The 20,410-nt window shown below is 37.6% G+C and overlaps 1 pseudogene; it reads right to left on the reverse strand.

Annotated features, from left to right (window-relative positions):
* Positions 1 to 6,812: 6,812 nt before the first annotated feature.
* On the reverse strand, positions 6,813 to 8,308 carry LOC143676045 (elongation factor 1-beta-like; annotated as a pseudogene).
* Between the last annotated feature and the right edge of the window lie 12,102 nt (positions 8,309 to 20,410).

The following is a 20,410-nucleotide window of genomic DNA, read 5'->3' on the forward strand; positions in this document are numbered from 1 at the left end:
CGAGGACAAGTTGCCCAATTTATAAGCCCATAGGCTAAAATGAGATGGGAGAACATTTTATTTAAAAAAGCGTTAAAATCCAATGACAATTCAGTTGTAGTAACATGAAGTTCTTCATTTCAGGCACCTATTCAAGAGCTTTCTCTTATTCTCCTGTCCATAAGTCGATTTCCTGTGAAGCTAGTGAAGCTTAAGCTTCATGGTCTCTTGCTTTCATGGGCACCTATACCTAATTGTGTACTTTATTTTGAACTTTTTCTCGAGCAGAGGGCTTCTTGAATTGCCTGAGCTACAGGTCCCACAAAACCTGCATTTTCCCCTATTCCCAACTATATGACTATCCTAAGATCTGAAATCTTCAGGTACTGTTCTGATTGCTCCAGTTCTACCCAGAAAGCCTTCTTAGTTCTATAAATTCCCTAAATGATTCCATATTTTCCAGTGTTTTATATCACATAGTCTTTGGAATTCCACTCATGGTTGTGCTCTCTTATGTACAGCTGCTGAATCCTCTCTTCTGTGAGTACTCAAACTGATGCTGCTTGTGACCTAGTGTAACAAGAACTCCATCATCAATTTCATTTTATTTCATTTCCACCTAAATTGATAGATATCTCATCGAAGCCACCAATAACAGGGAGCATATAAAACAGATAATCTATGCAGAGGAGAGCATTTATGGTTAATATAATTTAATATGGGAAATAAAGATAAATCTACTTGCCACTACCATTTTTTTTTTTATCTGGCACACTAAAGGAAGATGATTTGATTTGCAAAGATCTGGTGAGTTGATTGAAAATATAGGTCTCTGATTAGTTGGCACAAGAAGGGCAATAAAACATAAACCGACCTTTAAGCATTGCTAATGTGTGCATAAGGATATTGACAGGCAGCCTTGGGAGGATTCATTTACACCACAGAATAATTAAGATCCAGCTCCAATGCTGCCTTTTTTTCTGAGTCCTGTCCTGCCTCTTTAGGGAGAGCAAGCCAATCTATCTTGTTAGCCCCACGGAAATTGATTCATAATTCTTTATAATGTCATAGTTGTTTGTTCATAAATTCGCCCCTCACTTTGACCCTAAGTCCTTGGTTGTTAATTGTGCCAACCTGTAACCAAGCCACAGTTTTTTGATTGACACTGTGGCCATTGTGATTATCAGAATCACTGTTATGTGGCACGTAATGCAAGCTAGCATCCTTATGAATTGTCTTTTCTCTCCTAACATCTATCTTTGTCTTTATGTTCTATTCTCAGAGAGTTCCTCAACTTTATCTTTTAACCCTGCTACTGTGTTTTTTACTTCAGCTACTGTACATTTAATTTTTATGAGGTCGTTCCACTAATAAGCAATCTATTGGGCAAGGCCTGCTATTGATAACCCCTTTGGATGAGGGTCTTCTTTGTCACTGGTACATGACATTCCTCAGCAATGCCTGGTGGGTCATCTGGAGCCACTTCCTACTATTATTGCTCAGTCACACTGAAACTTTTTCTTGCTATTACTGTCATGGCCACTAGAACCCTATAAAAACTTATGGAATGAGAGTGAGCTTTGGAGTTACAGCACCAAAGCCTGATTTTTGACTCTAGTTCTCTGCATCTGAGAGACTCTGGGGCAATCAACCTGTCTGTAAAGTGAGAATAAGGATTTACAGACTTGGTCTTTGAATTCAGCGAGGCATGGAAGTTTCTGTTTGCATAGAAGGACCTTAAAATTCTTGGAGAAGCCAAATTACTAACATGGGAATATTCCACTTAGCTTACATACAAAGCATGAGGCATCAAATGGAATCAGAATTCCCAACAGTAGCAGTGAATGCTATAAAACAGCGGAGAAAATAATCTCTCAAGGGAAGATGATTTACACTCTAAAATTCTGCCTATGAACTATCAATCAAGTGTAAGTGGGTGAGAGAAATGTTAAATGCAAGTCAGTATTTTAATTTAATATATTTTAATATATAAAATACTTTTATAACATTTATTATGTGGTACACATAGTTCTAGTCTTCATAAATATCAACTCATTTAATCCTCATTTTACAGATGAGTACTGAGTCAGAGAGGCTGAATAACTTTCTTGGGCTATGCAACCAATATGAGAGCAAGGTAGTCTGTCTTTTAATCACTCTGAGATATTGTCTCCCCAGTTTCCAAATTGAGCTGACTGATAGGAAGGCAAAGGTAGGTCCTATGAAAAAAATAAAGGCCCACTTCAGATAAAGTAGTTTGGCGGTGCTTCTCTGAACCTAAAGGATGAGCACAGAAGGAAGAAGATAATTCTGGGAAAAGACATAGGCTGCTCAAAGGCAGAAGGGAAAGGTATGTGTGATTGGTGAGCAGTGAGGAGGGGGTGCAAAAAGCGGTGTGAGCATTAGGATGTGGCCAGTTCACAGGGAGTCCAGCTAACACAGAACAGTTTAATGAGTTTTGTTTTTATTTTAAACACAATATGAAGTCACTTGGAAGTTTTAAACAGCCAAGTAACACTATGTTTTGAACAGACCACCTGCAATTTGGAGAACGGATTAGTGGAGTCCAGTGAATGGAGTAGGAAAACCACTTAGGAGGCTAATAAGAGCATTGCAAGCAGGTAACATTGTCAACTTGGACTAGGGGTCCCACTGTGTAGATGGAGAAAAGGGAGCAAATTCAACACATATTTTGGTGGTGAAGTTCATTTGATGACGTAGTTCTAGTCGGATGTGGGTATTTGGGGGAAACAGGGACAACTACAAAAGAGGATTAAGTTGCAGGAATGTGGGATGGAGAGGTGCTCAGGGGTCTGGTGACTTGGGTTAGAATTCAGTTCTGCTATGAATTAGCTCTGTGATTTTAGGCCAGTTACCTAACATTCCCAGGCTTCAATTTTCTCCTGTGAAGTATGAAGAGATAGACTAGAAGATCATTAAGAGATCTTGTCTATAATATCTCATTAAAATAAGCATTAAAAAATACATTTCAGGGCCGCGGTGGCTCAGCGGGCAAGAGTGCTTGCCTGCCATGCCGGAGGACCCCGGTTCGATTCCCGGCCCCAGCCCATGTAAAAAACAAACAAACAAACAAAATATAATAAAACAAGAAAATGTTTAAAAATGTTTCCCTTTCTTCCTCCCTTCCTTCCTTCCATCCTTCCTTCCTTCTCTGTCTTTCCTTCCCTTCCTCCCTTTCTCTTAAAAAAAAAAAAAAAAAAAAAAAATACATTTCAATCTGTTTTGCATGAGCTTGGATTGATTTCCTTAATTAGGCAGTTGATGAAAACTTCCTTAACTGATACCTCCAAATAGCTTTTAATCTTTTATTTCCTGATGTATTTGGCTATAAAAATCTTCCCATTAGTCTTTTTTTATTAATTGCTTGAGCAGAAAAGTAAGGAAACTGTGCTAGCAGGTGATGCCTGTATTTTTTCCCATGTTGTGCCCAATAGTTCCATTTTGGATAGGAATAACCAGCAGTCAAGTTACAGGAAGGTTTGTTTTGCCTTCTATGGTTGAACCTCACTAACCCCTTTTTCTTAAGAAATTATTTAGCATTAAATTATGTCCCTTCTATAGACAATCTGCAATTTTTATTTTGCAATTTTCAAATATCAAAAAAATCATTTGTTTTTTTCTGATTATAGAAGTAAAAGCTGGTCATTGTAGAAAATTCGAACTATAAAGAAAAGTATAAAAAAAAACAATCATCCATTTCCATCAACCTGAAAACCGCTGTGCATATTTTTATGACTCTTGAGATAACTGCCTAACAGAATTCAAGAAATTCCAGATCGATATATTCATTACTTAGAATGTGGAGTGTATTAAATGTATGAGAGTGGCCATTTTTTCAGGTTGTTAATAATAATTTTTAAAATGTCATGCTGGAAAGATAACATCTAGGTTTTTCTCATATTTTGTTTCTATTACTAATGATTTATGTGTTTATTGAACAATTTTTTTTTGTGTGTGTGAAATGCCAGTTTATATCCTTTGCTCTCATTTTTTAGAGTTTATTTCATGGGATATTTTTCTTGGGAAGACTATTCCTTGGCCCAATAAAAAGTTTTTCCCTAACCAAGATACAGGCCCTTCACAAGTTGTACAATCTATGCTGAAAAACATTTTAAATCTTTGCTAGAGATTGCATTCTCTCTCTCTCTCTCTCTCTCTCAGTTTTATTTTTCTTCAATGAAACTCTGCCCAAGCAAAAGCTTCTCTCTAGATTTTTGCTTTGTGTTCTCTATTCCTATCCTTCCTGATTCTCTATCCATATTTTTAAAGAAATGATTATTGACAAACGCATTAATTATTTAATATACTAATCTAATTATCAACTGATTTCACATTGTTTCAGTCTTTACTAAATCACTCTTCCTAAAAGACTTCAGTGTATGTCTCAAGAGCCTCTTAATTCTTTCCAATTCATGGCATATCATATATATCCTTACTCATTCTAATAAATATATAATAAAAGTATCTTTTCTTTTATTTGATTAATATGGAAACTAGTGATTTTAAGGGTGATTTAAAAAATATTTTTATTGACACATACATTCCATACACGATGTACAATCAATGGCTCATAATATCATCACATGTATTCATCACCATGATAATTCTTTATAACATTTGCATCACTCTAGAAAAAGAAATAAAAAGAATAAAGAAAAAAACTCATACATACCCTACCCCTTGCTCTCCCTCTCATTGACCACTAGTATTTCCATCTACCCAATTTATTTTGCCCCTTATTCTCCTATTATTTATTTATTTTTATCCTTATTTTTTTACTCATCTGTCCATACCATGGATAAAAGGAGCATCGGACACAAGGTTTTCACAATCACACAGTCACATTGTAAAAGTTATATCTTTATACAATCATCTTCAAGAATCAAGGATACTGGAACACAGTTCAACAGTTCAGGTACTTCCCTCCAGCCACTCCAGTACACCATAAACTAAAAAGGGATATCTATATAATGCTTAAGAATAACCTCCAGGATAACCTCTCAACTCTGTTTGAAATCTCTCAGCCACTGACACTTTATTTAGTCTCATTTTTCTCTCTTTTTTTGGTCAAAGAGGACTTCTCAATCCCTTGATGCTGGGTCCTCGCTCATCTTTAGGAGTCTCATTAAAAGGAAAGTTTGATGGTCACAAAATTGATTGCATTTGGTTAACAAAAAGAGAGAGAAAGAAAAAATGTAATCTAAGAATGTAGGTGGTTAGTCTAGCCATTATCTTTAGTAAGTGCTTGGTGCAGAGTGAATGTGAGAGGGGAAAGGGGACTCTGCCCATCTCATAGTCAGGCTCAGTTCCCACTGCATTTATGGGAGATTTAAGAGATTCCCTTTTAGGGTGCGAAAATATCTCTGTATTTATGGGTGATTTAAGGGACTTTCAAAGGTAATTTTGATTATACAGGATTTGGACTTTAGATTTGAACACAAATAAGATGTGATGCCATTGATCACTGCAGATAATCAGGGTGTTAAAAAAGAAAACCAAGAAAAAGAGTCCAGATATTCATACAAGAAATTCAGGTTAAGAGAGATGGCGTTGTAAAATTTTACAAAGTTTACAAATGGAAGCAACCCAAACAATCATCCAATCCAAAATCTTTGTTGTAAAAATAAGAAGTCTGAAGTCTACAGAAGTTATGCAAATTTGCCCAAATGAGCAAAAAACGAGTGTGCAGTTAGGTCTGGATCGACTCCCAGCCTGATTTCCATCACAACCATTGTCACTGTGAAATTCCATTTTCTAATAAGCTCCTCAAAGGCAATTGGAAAGGACACAGGGATTGAAATACATACATGCTGCAATGATCAAATATTGTAGGAAACAAATGAAGTAAAAACACACAAAGATTGCAAAATAAAGGGAGACTAAACAAACAAAGAAATGAAAACAACAATGAACAGCTGTGGAAAGAACGCTAGGGGCATTAGTCAATGAAGACAGGAGGACAAAATGAGACTACAAGATTTTTCACATGTTTGAAAGAACTGGGGTGGGGGAGTAATTTATTTTCAATATATATATTTTTTACTATACAGGATGCTATGATGTGCCATTCAGAATCTTTGTTAAGATGAAGGCACTTTTTCAGTAGATACCAGGAATGTTGGCTGATGATTGCTCCAAGGTGAGTCTCTCTCCAGGAATGGCCCTTGGAGGAATGGAGCCATCTTGCCAAAGAATACAATTCCACCCTGGAGCAACCACTAACCAATGAATGATCAATACAGGGGTAAAATGGCTTTGGTTCCCTCTTAACATTTCAGAAAAGCTCTGATGGGCCATCCCGGTTTCTGAGTGTCCTGAACCTTTCCTTCCTCCCCAGATTGGCTGGGGAGTATACTGCAATTCAACTTTTCTCTGTATCTCTTGCTCTCTCCCAGGGTTGTTCCTAACTGCTAGTGTCAGTAAACTTCCTGCATCCAAATCTCCGAGTCTTCTTCTTGGGTTAATTGTCCTAAAGCATCTGTCTAGTATCTAGACAACAAGCTTGAATTTAAAACTCTATGCTGGCTGCAAACTATTTATCACCAAGTAGATGAGCCAACCAAGTGCTCTAGCAAAACCACAATCTAATTAATTCATGGGTTAGTAAGTACACTGGGATCATGTAAGTAACAAGGATGCTAAAAAGAAAAAAAATGCAATTGGATTAGTTTGGAACTCTGACCTCATAGTTCATCAACTCTACAGGCTGTATCAATAGTGAAGATGTAGAGGAACAATTTATATTGTGGGGTCAGTGACTAACTTTTTTTTTTTCTTCAAACTTTTATTTAAATGCATTGACCCGGGTTGGACTAGATCTTGAGGAAAGCAGCAACATCCGTGGACTGCACATAATCCTCAAAAGCAGTTATCTCCTCCTCCAGCATATCTGCTCCAACCCTATCATCTTCAACCACACCCTGAATCTGAAGTTTTTAAATTCCTAATCCCACTGGAACTAGTTTAGAAGAGCCCCCAGACCAAGCCACATCTGCTTGAATGCTTCTAACACACTCTTCTAATTTGACCATCTGTCTCATCATTCCAAGGTTTCACATCTAGTAAGATGGAAGACTTGGCAACAAGGATTTTTGGCTTTCTTTTTTTTTTCTATTCTTTTTTTGTGTGTATTTATTTTAAACATAACAACATACAAACACGAACATTCTTAACATATGAGCATTCCATTCTTGGTATATAATTAATGACTCACAATATCATCACATAGTTGTATAAACATCCCCATGATCATTTCTTAGAACATTTGCATCACCCCAGAAAAGGAAAAAGAAAAAACTCACACATGCCAAACCCCTTACCCCTCCCTCTCATTGATTGCTAGTATTTTCATCTACCCAATATATTTTAGTCTTTGTTTCCCCTATCTTTTTTTCCTATACCCCTTACCACTCACTTTCATTGATCACTAGTATTTCAATCTACTCAATTTATTTTAACATTTGTCCCCCTATTATTTATTTATTTTTAATTCATATATTTTACTCATCTGTCCATACTGCAGATAAAAGGAGCATCAGACACAAGGTTTTCACAATCACATAGTTACACTGCGAAAGCTATACCATTATACAATCATCTTCAAGAAACATGGCTACTGGAGCACAGCGCTGCAGTTTCAGGCGCTTCCCTCCAGCCTCTCTAATACACCTTAAACCGAAAGGAGATATTTATATAATGCCTAAGAATAACCTCCAGGATAACCTCTCGACTCTGTTTGGAATCTCTCAGCCACTGACACTTTATTTTGTCCCATTTCTCTCTTCCCCCTTCTGGTCTAGAAAGTTTTCTTAATCCCTTGATGCTGAGTCCCAGCTCATTCAAGGATTTCTGTCCCAGGTTGCCAGGGAGGTTTACCCCCCACGAGGAGAGGGGGAGGGCTGTGAGTTTGTTTTTGGTTTTCTTTGGCTCCTACCGGGCAAGGCGTTCTTCCCTCAGCCGCTTAGCTTCTTCACTTTCCTCCTCCTCATCGGGTCCGAAAAGGTCAATGTCATCATCATCGTTACTATCCGTGGCTCCACGTCCAGTGGTGTCTTCCACATTAGCGGGTCCGTACTTGCCCAAAGCTTTTTTCACTCCTGGCAGGGTGGCTTTTTCCTTTTCATAAGATTTGATATGATTATACCAACATAGGGCATGATACAGGTCAGCGGGTGGTGGGCTGGAGACCGCTTCAAATATTGCCGCATCTGCTTGTGGTGGCACATATCTTCTCCATGCAGCTCTTGTTGGCCAAGTAATCATTGAGCGCTTGAAGGCTAACTGTGCTTTTCCGGATTCCGAAACCCATGGCAACATCTATATCCGGGAATTGGGCAGCAGCGGACAGAAAATGGAGTGCATGCAGTCCACCCCGAGTGCTGGGAGGAAAAAAGCTGATTTACTTTTTTAATAGAATACTTTTATTGTTTAGGGACCCAAAGTCTTAAAGCAGTTCTACCCCCTCCTATATAAATTTTTAGTTTACATGATATGGAAAGAAGAAATAGAAAGTTTTAGTCCTTTCTCTGCTATTGTCTGACATTGCACAAGTATATTTCCTTGCCTGCCTGTTCATGTGTATAAAATAAGGGATTTTCATAGATCAGCATTTCTCACATTATGGAAAACATGTTGATGGGTGTGCTGGATTGAAATGATGTATGTACCCTAGAAAAGCCATGTTTTAATCTTAATCCCATTTTGTAAAGGCAGCCATTTCTTCTAATCCCTATTCAGCACTGTATATTTGAAACTGTGATTAGATTATCTTCCTGGCGATGTGACTCAATCAAGAGTGGTTGTTAAACTGGATTAGGTGGAGATGTGTCTCTACCCATATAGGTGGGTCTTGATTAGTTCACTGGAATCCTATGAAAGAGGATACATTTTGGAGAATGAGAGAGATTCTGAGAGAGCAGAGAATGACACAGCCATGAGAAGCAGAAATAACCAGCCAGCGACCTTGGGAGATGGAGACGATAAATGCCTCCTGGAGAGCTTCATGAAAAGAAGCCAGGAGAGAAAGCTAGCAGATGACCCCATGTTCGCCACATACCTTTCCAGATGAGTGAGAAACCTTGACCTTATTCGCCATTGGCCTTCTCACTTGAGAGAGAAACCCTGAACTTCAGTGGCCTTCTTGAACCAAGGTATCTTTCCATGGATGTCTTTGATTGGAAATTTCTATAGACTTGCTTTAGTTGGGACATTGTCTCAGCCTTAGAACTGTAAACTAGCAACTTATTAAATTCCCCTTTTAAAGCGATTCCATTTCTGGTATATTACATTCTGGCAGCTAGCTGACTAGAACAATGGGTAATTCTTAAGAAGTATTGCATGTATACCATGTCCCTATTTTAGAGAGTTACACTGTATAAAACCTTATTGAGGAAGAAAAAAGGAATGTCATTACTGCAGGGTGCTGAAAATAGATGATAATTAATACTTTAAAATGTCACATTATGTGTGAGACTAAAGCAAAAAATGTTTATTTGTTACAAAATTTAGATTATGACTAGAGCATTTCCTAATATAACTCATGTAGATAGTTTGATTGAATGTCATAAGTACTTGGAATCTCAGGTAGCACATGAGATTTTGTTGGTTTGTCCAGAGTGATCCCCTGATGAATCCCAGAATGATTTGATCAGTGACTGGAAAAGTATTTGCAAGCCCCCTTGGGGGAATGGTGAGAGTGGGGAGAAATTCAACTTCCCAAGTTGAATTCTTGATATTCTCACAAGCAGTATGGACAACCAAAGCTATAGGCTGAGCCCCCAGTCTTGGGGTTTGTTCACATGAAACTTAACCCCACAAAGGATAGGTCAAGTCTACTTAAAATTTAGGCCTAAGAGTCATCCCCAAGAGAGCCTCTTTTGTTGCTCAGATGTGGCCCCTCTCTCCAGCCAACACGATGAGCAGTCTTACCACCCTCCCCCTCTCTGCGTGGGACATGATGCCCAGGGGTGTGGACCTTCCTGGCAACGTGGGACAAAGATCCTGGAAAGAGCTGAGACTCAGCATCAAAGGACTGAGAAAAACCCTAGAATGAGCTGAGAATTAACATCAAGGGATTGAGAGAACCTTCTCGACCTAAAGGGTGAAGAGTGAAATGAGACAAAGTGTCAATGGCTGAGAGATTCCAAACAGAGTTGAGAGGTTATCTTGGAGGTTATTCTTACACATTAAGTAGATATCACCCTGTTGTTCAAGATGTAGTGGAGAGGCTGGAGGGAATTGCCTGAAAATGTGGTGCTGTGTGCCAGTAGCCATGTTTCTTGATGATGATTGAACAGTGATATAGCTTTCACAATGAGACTCTGTGAATGTGAAAACCTTATGTCTGATGCTCCTTTTAGCTACTATATCAACAGAAGAGTAGAACATATGGAATAAAAATAAATTCAGTTTGAAATAGTGGTAAATGAAAGCCAGGGGTAAGGGGTATGGTATGTATAGTTTTTTTTTTCTCAATATCATTTTATTTCTTTTTCTGTGGTCTTTTTATTTCTTTTCCTAAATTGATGCAAATGTACTAAGAAGTGATGAATATGCAACTATGTGATGATATTAAGAATTACTGATTGTATTTGTAGAATGGAATGATATCTAAATGTTTTGTTTGTTAATTTTTTTTAATTAATAAAAAAAGTTAAAAAAAAAAACCTTATTACAATCTGTGATAAATTCCATGGTAAAGATAACTTTAATTTATTTATCCAGTGGTCTCTTAAACTTTCTTTGAACATGAAACAGTATCATTTTTGGAAAGTAATATCTTCTATCAGCTCACCAGAATAGTAATATTTAGAAAAGCACAGGCTTTAGTCATCTCTAGTGATGAATACAAATTTCAGTGGAGAAATGCAGCTGTGCTAAAATTTGGCTTTATTTTTTAAAAATTCAACTTCATTTCCTTTTTAAGCCCCCATGTATGTGTGAAGGTACTGGAAATGTATCTCAGTAAATTATAATCTCCCCTACTTTCCCCGGGGTTACATTCAGGGTGGGGGGGGGAGGACTTACATAACATCAAGGCAATAAAAGTGGTCTCGTCTGGTTTGTTATGTGGCCTCAACACGTACGTTTCCACTGAGGTGTCCATTTTCCTTGTCTGGTGCTTGGTCACCTGGGGCATTGTGGAGATTTTTCTCATCCGTCTGAAGAACTGTGTTTGGACTGCATTTGACTCAGTTGCACAGGAATCATTCTGAAGCTCCTGAGGTCTATAGCATGCTCCAGGAGCCAATGAATTTCTGGGATTGCTGCCCTCATAGTAATTCCTTTCTCCACTCCCTCTATTCCCAACCTCTAAGGAGCTGGGCATTTCTTTTCCAATCTGAGGGTGGAGGAGTGGGAAGTCTAACTCCTCAGGGGTCCTCCCAAGTGTTTCCCCATGTTCTGAATCTTTTCTGTTCTACTGAGCATCTGGGATTCCGAACTCCAAAGCCAGAAAGGGACTCATTTATTTTTCTCTATCTTTCTCAACAGACCCAGCTTTTCTCTGAGCCGGTGAGTTCAGAATGACGTAGCTGACCGAAAGGTGAGAAGGGTCAAAATGGGAGGAGAGGAAGAACAAGCCAGGGTGGAAAACAATGGTTCATGTTTTAAAAACAACAACAACATTATCTCACCAAATTAAGAAAAACACGTTCATGTTTATGTGGCACCTGTCATTGTAGTTTAAGTGATGTGTTGTTTGGGGACCTAACAACAGAAAGTGGAAGAGCGGAGGAGAAAGGACGGAAGATGAGACCCAAAGGATTTTACCATCAGAGTGCCCTTAGGGAGCAGCTTCTCTAAGCTTCCCCTAGGAACTTGTCTCAGGTTACACAGATCAGTGCTGCAGCTGGGAGAATTCCCAACCCCCACATTATCTGTCCTTGCACGTGTTCTCAGCTCCTAACACCAGGATGCCATTGAATAAAGCCAGTGACTTGTGAATGCTGACGTCTGGGGTTACAAGAGAGAAGGAGAAACAGGGACGAGAATCTTAGTTACAGATAGCATTCTAAAAAATGTATTGTTTTTCTCTTTACATAACTCATTTTCTTTTGATGTGATTCACACAAATTCGTTCTTCTCTTCATGAAGCATGAATTATAGGATTTCCACTTTCTAAAGGGGAAATTGAGTCCCAGAGACTTATTTGTTGTACCTCACATAGGAAAGGAGAAAGAGCGAGGCAGTCCAGGATAACAATGGACTGTGTCTCCGTCAATGTTAGTGTCTCCCGCTGTCATTGGGATTGACACTGGCTGCAGCGTTTTGGGCTCAGGAAGGAAATGCTGACAACTGCCATTATTTTCATTCTCCCTAGGGGCTGCAGAACATTATATGTACCTTGCTGATGGGTTGCAATGACAGCATATGTATTAGTGTGAATAATCTTGCTTAGTAAGAGGGATGGAGTGGGTGACCTGTTCTTTATGTCTAAATTCTTTTGGTATAAAGAAATTGGTGGTATTATGGCTTTCACAGAACAGTGGAATTACAGAGCTATTGCAGGTCAAATGTATTGTCAAAATAAGCCGAACTCCAGAGAATCTTCTCTGCTCAGAGAACACTATGTATGTGTATGCCTCTAGTCAACTGGTGGCACTCTCTATTCTCAGACACACCTGTACTTGCTCACACCTGTTCCTTTACCTTAAGCCATTCTCCCAAGGTGGAATGGGGAAACAGTATCATCTGACACTAAGAGTCCTTGGTATAGTGGAGTGACTGTGAGATTGAAAATCAGGAGACCAAAGTCATAGTTCTAGAAGTGTCAGCCACGAATTAGTCTGGTAATCGTGACCAAATGACTTAACCTGTGTGTCTCTTAGATTTATTCACCGAGACTAAAGCTCTAGTCTTAGAAGTTCTACTGCTAACTAGTTTGCTACTCTAAGCCAATTGATACTCTGGTTTCCATATCCTTATGTACTTTTTTCCTTTGATTAAATTTCTAGGGGAAAGGTTACTGGTATGAAAGGTATGTGCATTCGTTATTTTAATATATCTTGCCATAAAGCTTTCAAAATACTGTAAAGATTTATATTTTCACTAGGAATGTAAGAACTTCCTTTCCCTTCATGTCTGGCAGCAGCAGATGTTTTTAACACTTTTTAAATATTTCTCAACCTTATAGATATTATTTTAATTTAAATTTTCCCTAAATTCTATATAGGATGAGCAACTATTGATATGCTTTTATATGGTTATTGGTTATATGTATTTTTCTTCTGTGAATAACCTTTTTTATGCTTTACAAAATTTTCTCTTGTCTGTTTTTGTCAATTTAATTTTCTGGCTCTTTTAGACATCTTTGATATTAGTACATTACAGATATTAACTCATTGTTGGTTATTATAATTGGAAATATTTTTTCAAAATGTCAATTTCATGTGAGGTATGGGTCTTTTTAATAGTTTTTACTCATTATTTTTTATTACTTCTTGCTTCAGTTTGCTAAAGCTGCTGGAAAGCAATATACCAGAAATGGGTTGGCTCTTACAATGGGGATTTATTAGTTTACACATTTACAGTTCTAAGGCCATGAAAAGTCCTTAACTAGGACTAGTTAAGGCACCAATTGATGTCTTCCATGAAGAAGGGCTGCAGGCACCTGCTATCCTCTGCCACACGGGAAGGCACATGGCCGGTGTCTACTGGTCCTTCACTCCCAAGTTTTGTTGCTTTCAGCTTCTGGCACATTCAGCTTCTGTGGTCCTTGCTTGCTTCTCTCTCTCAGCTTCTCTCTTTTATTCTCTCATGAAGGACTCATGTAAAGGATTAATACCCACCTCGAATTTGGTGGGTCTCATCTCAATTGGAACAACCTAATCAAAACATCCCACCTACAACAGGTCTGCACCCACAAGAATGGATTAAAAGAACATGGCCTCTTCTGGGGTACACAAAGCTCCAAACTACTACACTGTCACTTTATACCAGGACTCTAGTATTAGGTGATAGGAATATTTTTTACTCTTTTCTATTCATAGTCGTCCCCTGATCCTCACTCATGTCAGCCTATTGTTTTTGCACCTCATTCCATAAGGAGTTTGAATTCTTTCTAAGAAGTTCTAAGAATTATTGACCCATAATATCCATTTCACCATTCTTCAGACATGCCTGAGTCCTAGGACAGACAATGCTTAGGTTCATGTTGGTGTCTTCATTCCCCAATTAATATTATTACTAAGTATGCAGAAGTGTTACAGAGCTATGTACAGAGTGTTACGAGAGGAGAGGGACACCAGATCCTTCTGAGAAGGTAGGAGGGTGCCATGCATACGCTTGTGACCTTCATTGCACATGGGCCAAAGAAAGCAGTTGGCAGTTCTTCCAATACATGTTAGTGAACCAACATCAAATTGAAAGATTTTTGAACTTGATATTGCCCTTTTAGAATGTGATGAAACAATATCAAGGGGCTGCCAGAATTATTTAATAAAATTTTCTGGCATTAGCAGTAACTCTTATGTCGATATCAAGATGAATCTGGGCAAACACAAATAAAAAAATCTCACCGAATCCCTTTTCAAACTAGCCAGAAGTAGAAGAATAATGAAAAAATAAGTGACTGGCCTTGCCTGAAACTATGTAGTTGGCATTTTTACTTTTTGAGATAATTTAGAAATGTGGCACATTTAATGACAGCAGATATGACTGTGAAAAATGAAGCAGTGAATGGAAGGTTTGGACTTGTAAGACATTTTCACTCAGCTAAAGAGTAATCTAGATATTTATCACTGAGGTAGCAGAAGAATCAAAATAAAGAATGATTCAATTAAATAATTTTCTCTTCATTTAAGAAATGGTCACAGAGCCAGGCCGCTTGTTAACATTATATCCTCAATAGTGAAGATTCATCCAAAAGTTAATTCTCATTTGGCTCTTTTCCTTTACTTTGGGGCAATACAACTCTTTCTGCATTTCTTACTTGCTTCAAGAATGTCATGATATCATAGTTGGAATGGAATGTATTCCATTAGCTCTGACTTCTAAGTGCTCATTTCCCAGTCTTTTTGCCTGAAACAAAGACTAGGACTGGTCAAAACAAATTTTTTTTTAACTGATCTCAAAATTATGGAATTACAAAGATTAAATGGCCTTTCTGAGCTAGAAGTAAAAATCTAAATTTGTGGAAATGTAACCCATGTCAAACTCTGAAATATGTTCTTCAACTAGTTGTGGTGCTGTGCTTCGAAATTTATAGCTTTTTTGTATATATGTTATTTTTCACCAAAAAAAAAAAGAAAGAAAAACAGTCAATTGTGATGATAATAAAATATTTAAGCTTTCTATATTCTGGAGCAGCTAGAAGGAAAAATCTGAGAGGATTGTGTGGTAGCCCATGACAAACTCTGGGATCTGTCCTCTAACTACTCGTTGAAGAGTGCTTTGAAAACCACTGCTTTTTTATGTTTTTGCTTTGTATATATGTTATGCCATACAATTAAAAAAAGTTAAAAATCTAAAAAAGTCCTTTCTGAAGAGCATTTGGCTCAACCAGCTATGAACTCCATTAAAATCAAGATCTTGTCAAGGAAGAAGTGGTGATTATAAAGGAATTAATAATTAATCCTTTATTTTGTTTATGATACTTTTTCTTTCTTTCTTTCTTTCTTTTTTTTTTGCGTGGGCAGGTGTTTGGAATCTAACCTGGGTCTCCAGCACGCAGGCGAGAACTCTGCCACTGAGCCACCATTGCCTGCCCTATGATATATATTTTTTTCCTATGATATTTTGCATAGGTGAAATCACATTCAAAAGTACCAAGACAACTCAGAAGGAAAAAAAAACACATACATTTCACAGAAGGGCAGCCTACAATTCGAAAATGTATAGAAGAGGGAACACTGTGGTTTGGTGACTAGCCTTGGTCCTGCCTTCATTGTTTTGGTGAGGTCAGTTAAAATAGTTGTGCAACCTCCTCTTTCCTCTTTCTCACACATCTCCTCACAGCCCACTCCCTCCCCAAGTCTCTCCCCAAAAGTTCTGCTTCACTTAAAAAAAGCACAATACCCAGGGCGATTGCACAGTAGGAACACCTTTGAATATCATCAGTCAAAAGCTCATATGATCACTCAGATTCTTTCAGATTCATGGAAATTAAAAAAAAAAAAACTATCTTTCCACTGCTTTGAAAATCAGAAGAAAGACAGTCATTGGTCCTAGGTTATCTTTTATTCTCATTGTATTATGGATATTTCAAAATGGCACCCAGTTATGATCAGCCATTTTTATGAACTGAAAAATTCCTAATTTCAACTTCTAGTTTCAGTTCTGTCCTATGAATCAACAGGAACTAAGAAACAGTGATGAGAGATGAATCCTGAGCATCTATTTCAGATATTGGAATTTGATTTACCTTTTAAGGTAAACTAAATTAGTTCGTTAAGGATGAACAATTATTCCCTACCCTTCATGTTTTCAAAGAGGGGAAGTATTTCTTCCTTATTTCCCAAGAGTGAGAATTGTGGGAGAAACCCTTCTGACCTCTCTCCATACCTTACTACACTTTATCAAAGAAGAAAACCTAATTTGTCTGGCGGGTGAATTTGGGAAAAGGACCTTGGTATGTGTGTCTTTGGCAGATATGCCTGGTTTCTGAGCTTGTGCTGTCTTCTCTCCATAGGGTATGCTGGTCAGGGTAGGGTCTACCTCTTCTGGAATGTCTACAATTATCTAGCTGATAGTAAGCCATTTGGGACAGTCTGCGTTTGGGAAGAGGAGGAATGATAGAAAGTACATTTTTTTTTTCCTGGGGTCTAATTCCATCTTATTAGCAGTAAGGCTTACATTATTACTCCTTTTATCCATCCTCTTATGTTTACAGGTTCCTGCTTCAGAGTAGGAAGAAGAGAGGTTTGTTCCCCCAAACCTCAACAGGTTACTACCAATTTCACAAAGAGCAAAGGTGCAAATACTGTTATAAAAAAAAGTACTTTCTTACTGTAAGGATGGATGGTGTCTACCAAACTTTTCAATAAAACATATTTGCATTTCACAGAAAGAAAGCCTTTGTCTTCCTTATTGCCTGATACGTTTAGGACCTTTTAGTTACAAATAAAGGATGAATGGGAAGGGGGCATATTTTGGGCAAGGTTATGCTTTCCGCTAAGGACCTTGTCATATTGTGTGTAACTAGTGCCTAATTTAAGAGCAAGTTGTTCCAAAAGTTTCTTTGTAAATCAGTGTCTTGCAGATCAGGATACTTTCTTCCATACAAATAATATAAAGAAGCTACTCAGGTTTTTCTGGGCTAAACATTGATAACATGTTTTATCTACCAAAGATGCTGATAAACTCTAGTACTTATGAAAGCCCCAAGCTGGATGCTGGGCAGGGTCAGGGATGATCACCACTGGGCAGAGAGACCTCGAAGCCTCATAGAAAAATCAGAATCAGTAGGGGGACTCTGACGTGACACCTTAGTTGGAAGAGTAGAGGCTGGATCTGATGAAATACTTATTGACAGAACACATAGGTCTATGAATCATTCATCTTTTTGCTAAGTTTTACTTTATTCCATTTAAAGAAGGCAGTGATCCAAAAACTTTCACTAGCTTCCTGTAATCTATGAGATAAAGGGAAAATTCCCTTAGAGTGCATTTAAATGTTGCTGAAATTTTAGCTCTGAACACTTTTCAACTTTGTATCCCAGAGTTGCTTTTCTCCAATTCTCCTCCTACTCTTATAATCTTTATTATGCAATTGGCACTTAAGATGAATTTCCTGATAGTTATCTTTACATGACCTATCCATGCGACCCCATAATACCTTAATTCCTAGGATTGACCTCACATTAACACTAATTATTGGCTTTTCCTATTTTCCTTGTCTGCTGAATCTGTAAGATGGCATCACCAGTTTCCATGAAGCAGTGTATGAAATTTTAGGGCACTGTACTCATGCTGATGGCTGGAGAATTGGAGTCAGATTTTTAAAATCCTGCTACTAGACTGAGTCCACTTTCCATTTCCAAGGTCTTGCTGAAGAAGTAGTGATCTGTCCAGTTCCAGTCACCTTACTCAAATTAAAAAAATGAAAAACATTTTAAAGATTAATGGTTACACAAAAAGAATTCAGTGTGACTAAGTGCTATATATATAAATAATGTGTTTTCTGCTTTAAGGTGAGTTAGCTCTTGAAGCCTCCAACATACACTTATGTAAAAATTGAATTAACCATTTGCACAGCTTCATTTGGGTAAAGACTTATCCACATCTATTTGGGTTCAAAACTCATAGAAATCTAGAAATTTAAGGCAAAAGGGCCTTAGAACTTAACCTGGTACAATCATTTAATTTACACATTAGGACAACAAATGAGGCTCAGGAGAGGTTAGGGAGCTCTCCAAGTTATTTAACTAGTTAGGAGCAGAACAAATAACAGTTCTAGATTTTCATCTGAATATCTCTATGTAGAGTTGATAAGGTTTCTTACTTGATTCTCTTCTCTATTGGTTTCTGAGCCATAATACATTGTTCCAACCTTATCTTCACAATCACACTTTTTTCTTTGGATGGTCGCTTCTTTTCCTCCTGCCATGAAAAAAATAATTGTTCTGGACATAATTCTGTATACTCATTCTATGTCCCCTTGTTGCTTTGAGATGACACTATTTCCTGTGACTCTTATGAATACTTTACGGTCCTGTACTATAATCTTAACATCATGCCTGCTAAATCCTTAAAAAGTTGCTCAACGACTGACACATTTAGGTGCCCAATAAATATCAGTTGAATAAATGTGCCACTCCTAAGTTCAGTACTTAGCTCAGATCTCTCTCTCTCTCTCTCTTTTTTTTTTTTTTTTTAACAATTTCCCTGGAATATCCTGCCAACATTTTAAACTTCACATGTCTAAAACCAAGATCATCATCTTTCTATGAAACACAACACCTCCTTTTTCCTTCTTCAACTTCCATTAATTTCCTATGCTCCAAACCTGAGAGTTGTGTTTACCCTTCTTCCTATCTAAATCATATATCCAATTAATTGCTAAACAATATGAATCCTACCTCTCCATTCTCCTGCAATCATTTTCCTTTTCACATGGCTACAAACCTACTTTGGTCCCTCAAACCCAGTGCATTGTAGTAGATTTCAAATAATTGCCATCCATACTGTAATACACTAGATTACAGACTGGTTTTAATAAAACATAGTTCTGAGCTTATCATATCCTTATGAGAAAGCTGTGCCTCCCCTTTGCCCTGACACTCAATCCTTTTGAGTAATGTGCCCCCTATGCCTTCAGCAGTTTTCTCTCGCTGCTTTTCTCTCTGTGCCCTGGCTTCTGGGTAAAACTGAAGACTGGCTCTCAGGCACATCTCTACTTTCCCATGCTCAGTCTCTCCTCATGCTCTTCATGTTTAGCATCATTGCCTTCTTACCCTGCTGCCTAGCATGTAGTTTGAACTATACGAAATGCCCCCCTTTTTTCAGTGGGTCAGAAATGATCAAGCACTGGCAATTCCAAGGAAATAAACCCAATACCTTTAAGGTCTACTTTAAACACCATCTCCTTTCTAAAGCTCTGCATGATTTTGCTCCAGCCCCCAAATTTGGATTTTAGCTTTTTCTCTTTTTTAAACTCTCATGCACTGTTTCTTTTTCCGAGCTTACTGTAACATACTTTTAATTATTATCCTTTCTATGCTTACATTGTTCCTTTACTTAACTACAAACTTCCTTTGGAAGGCACTGCAGCTTACTTATCATTTACATTGCAAAGATATTGAATTAAAAAATATTTGTATTTCACTAGGATGTAAACTTCTAACTCCAAGCCCAGGGCTCTTCCTAATATGGCATTCTTGGGAAATATTGCAACGTGAAACTCACTTTTTTTCATATCATTTTTTTATTACATTGCTCAGATTTCCAATCTGTATTGTATGTAAAAAAAAAAAGGATTATTTTTCGATACCCTGTAAGAACCTAGTTTCTTTTTTAGTTGCTCTAGTTGAAGCTAACACCAATGAAAAGCTGATATATTCATTTATAATGAAGCTATTTCCTTGTTATTTGAAAATTTCTCTTGAGGCTGCTTTAAAATAAACGGTGTGCATTTTTACATTTGCCTTGATAAATTGTATTTCCTGGGTAAGATGTGATGGCATGAATCGGAGTGAGCTTTAGGTGTCCTTAAAGAAACCAGGTAGTATCCTTAAAGAAAGAAATGACCAGTGTAGGATGAAATTGACTGTGCTACAATGATGATGTAATTTATAAGATTAACTTTTTAAAATAAGCCCAGTGACCCACAGATTTATAATCTCACGTTGTGATCTTTTCATATTTTAAAATAATTGAGGTTTGACTTAGTTAATGACTGCTGTGAATCCATTTCAAGAAAACTAGCAATGCTGTAGGAACAATTAAGAAACTACTATCACTATTTATAGAGTTGG

Source organism: Tamandua tetradactyla, chromosome 3 (genome assembly GCF_023851605.1).
Source record: "Tamandua tetradactyla isolate mTamTet1 chromosome 3, mTamTet1.pri, whole genome shotgun sequence".
In the NCBI taxonomy this organism is placed as follows: Eukaryota; Metazoa; Chordata; class Mammalia; order Pilosa; family Myrmecophagidae; genus Tamandua; species Tamandua tetradactyla.